The sequence below is a fragment of the Quercus suber genome, unplaced genomic scaffold, assembly GCF_002906115.3.
Source record: "Quercus suber isolate HL8 unplaced genomic scaffold, Cork oak 2.0 scaffold_103, whole genome shotgun sequence".
Classification (NCBI taxonomy): domain Eukaryota; kingdom Viridiplantae; phylum Streptophyta; class Magnoliopsida; order Fagales; family Fagaceae; genus Quercus; species Quercus suber.
The window spans coordinates 617,108-620,584 of record NW_027069568.1 but is presented as its reverse complement, the minus strand read 5'-3'; positions in this window follow the sequence as shown (position 1 = coordinate 620,584).

Genomic DNA, 3,477 nt, shown 5'->3' with positions numbered 1-3,477 from the left:
GAGAGACAAACAGTATTGATATGCATGTATATATATATATATTTTGAGAATCAACAGTGTTGATATGTATATATATAATAATATATATAATTCTTGAATGTATGGTCACTTTAATATTGTTTAATCTGATACATGGTATCAACAACTATGTAGTTAGTTGCTGATACTATGTAATTATTCTAGCCCCACACACATATATATAATTAATCAAGTTTGCATGTAAAAAAAAATCAAGACTGCTTGGGTTTAAAATGTCCAAGCACTACAACAAACTTTAGTTATTTCAACCCTCTTTTGACAAGGGTTTACTAAAATCTGTCGATACAATCTATAAATATAAATGTAGGAGGCTATATTACTAAAATTTATTTCAAAGGTTATTTGGTCCCTCAAAATAAGTTAAAACACCCTTGAAATAATTGGAGAAAAAAAAAAAAAAAAAGCGTGCCAATTTTGTACCAAAACTTTTAACATTTTCAGCTCACAACACTTGATAAAATGTAATAAAATTTTCAGCCCAAGAAAAAAGCCCACAACAAAATTTTCATCCCTTGAAAAAAGCCCACACCAAAATTTAAAAATATAGACCAAAACGTAACCAACAAACACCTCTCATTTCAAACAACTCTATCACTTTCTCGCTGAATGCTTGAAACTGAGAAAGCATAGAAATCTCAGAGCTCATTGAAATCTCATAGAGCTCAAAGATCATTGATTAGGTACATTGTAAGGTTGAAATTTATCAATCATCTTCTTAGCTTTATTCCGTGCTAATTTGCTTGTAATTTAAGCACTTAGTAACCCTGTATTTAGGTGGGATTATTATAAGGGTAGTGTGTGAGAAGATGTGAAGAAAAGCTCAAGTATGTGCAAGAAGGCAGAAATTCGCGGCTAGGACTCGCGGCTGACTCGCGACTGGCAAACTGCCAACTGCAGGCACGTAAGATGCACATAGGGGAGCTGAAGGGTCGTGCCAGCTGTCGCACTACAGGACAAAAGTCCCAGGCTAGCCAGGCCGTTATCTCGCGGCTTGAACTCGCAACTCAAACCTATCGCGAGGCCAAGCCGCCAATTAACATTGTTTGGCAAAAATTGATTCTTCGTATTCCAAACACACACCACTATATATAGACCCTTATACCCACTAAATTGAGAGAGCTTCCAGAGATAATTTTGTGAGAGAAACCCTAGAGAAAAATAAGATTGCCTCATCCCCAATCTTTACCTTAGAGACTCTACAAATTCCTCTTCTCTCTTCCTCTCTATTGTTACATTCTTGAGAGGCCTTTAGCCAAATCCTTATCTCACCACACCCACGTCTGTGAAAAGGTTTATTTGGTACTGTTGGGAAGCAGTTTGGAAGAAACTAATATACATTGGTTGATGCTTTAGTATAGTAGCGGAATCTAGGAAGCTAAAGAAGAAATAGATTCGACGTAACCTCGTTGGAGCAAAAAGCTTGGAGGGCTTAGGTATTTGGGTACATTAGGCTTAGAGGGTCTTCTACTGTTCATGTATCCCAAGTAAATTCTTTAGTGGATTATTTGACCACTTGGAGGGCGGCGGAGAGGTTTTACGCCGAGGACTTCGATTTCCTCTTCGATAACATATCGTGTGTCGTCCGTGCGTTTGCATCTTCTTTCCCTTTATCTTTGCTTTATATTTACTGCTGTGGATGTGTTTATATTTGGTTTAGATTAGTTATCAATTCTGTGATTGGCTTATGTTCGTGTTTCGCATATTAATTATTTGATTATAAGCTTGAATTGATAATTTATAATTTGGGGTCTAAATGTTTGAGGGTGTTTTATACACATATTGAACTTTCAATTGGTATCAGAACGGGTGCACTCTTTGTAGTTTGATTACCTAAGTACGATCCTAGACCCCTTGGCTATGAATGCAGCTGTAAAACGAGTCATGCAAAATTGTTGTTTAGGTGTTTATGATAATGACTCTATGAGTATGTTTGAAGGGTATTCTAAAAATGAACTCTTAGAGTTAATTAAATCCAAGAAACATGCTAGGATGTTCGTTCACATGTTGAAATACTTTGAAAATAAGAACCACATTCTACATAATAATCTATGTGAGTCTAACTCTTTGATTGAGAAATACAAAAGAAGAAATAGAACATTATGTGAAAAGGTTGATAATCTGAAAAAGAAAATTCATTCTGGGAAAAGCTTGGAAAATAAAGATGAATTTCTCTTTGATGGTCAAGAATGCTTGTCCCATGCTTGTATGTTTGTGCACACCTCATTGAAGATATTTAACTTGTGCCTATGGTACCTTGACAGCGGATGTTCTCGTCATATGACAGGAGATAAATCACTGTTTAAGACTCTTAAAGAGAAAGCATGTGACTATGTGACTTTTGGTGATGGGAGTCATGCTCAAGTTCTCAGGAAAGGGACAGTTGAAATACCAGAATTACCTCTACTGAAAGAAGTGCTATACATCAAAGGATTGAAGGCAAATCTCTTAAGTATCACTCAAATATGTGATGAAAACTTTCTTGTCCAATTCTCAAAGAAGGGGTGTATAATCATTGATGAAAAAAGGGTTCAAGTCTTGGAGGGAAATAGGACTACTGATAATTGCTATGGAGTAGTTCCTACAACACCTATTTCATGTAGAAGTGGTCGCATTGATATGCTGAAACTTTGGCATCATAGGTTTGGACATGCAAACTTCAAACAAGTATGTAAAGTCTCTAAACTTGAGGCAGTTAAGGGACTTCCAAAGTTTGGAAAGGTGGAGAAGACTATATGTGGAGCATGCCAAATGGGAAAACAAACAAAGGCAAACCATCACAAGGTGAATGTGATTGATACCTCAAGGTGTTTGGAGCTTCTTCACGTTGATCTAATGCGGCCTACAAGAACTAAAAGCTTAGGAGGGAAGAGATACATTATGGTGGTAGTTGATGATTTCTCAAGGTACTCTTAAGTGGAATTCCTTAGAGAGAAATCCAAAGCATGTGATAAAATGCAAAGACTATGCAAGAGACTGCAGAATGAAAAAGGAGTTCCCATAGTCAAAATCAGAAGTGATCATGGGAAGGAATTCAAGAATGCTAAATTTGAAACGTTTTGTGAAGAGCATGGTATCAAGAAGGAATTTTCAGCTCCAAAGACTCCACAACAAAATGGGGTGGTTGAAAGAAAGAACTAGGTGATCCAAGAGATGACAAGAGTCATGCTACTCAACAAAAACACAACTCAAAGGTTCTGGGCTGAAGTTGTGAACACATCATGTCACATATGTAATAGAATCTATTTTCGAGCTGGGACGAAGAAGACATCATATGAAATATGGAGAGAAAAGAAACCCAAGGTGAAGTATTTCAGAGTATTTGGGAGCACATGTTACATTCTAAATGACAAGAAAAATCCAGAAAAAATTGATGCTAAGAGTGATGAAGGAATATTCCTAGGTTACTCCACAAATAGCCGAGTTTATAGAATGTACAAC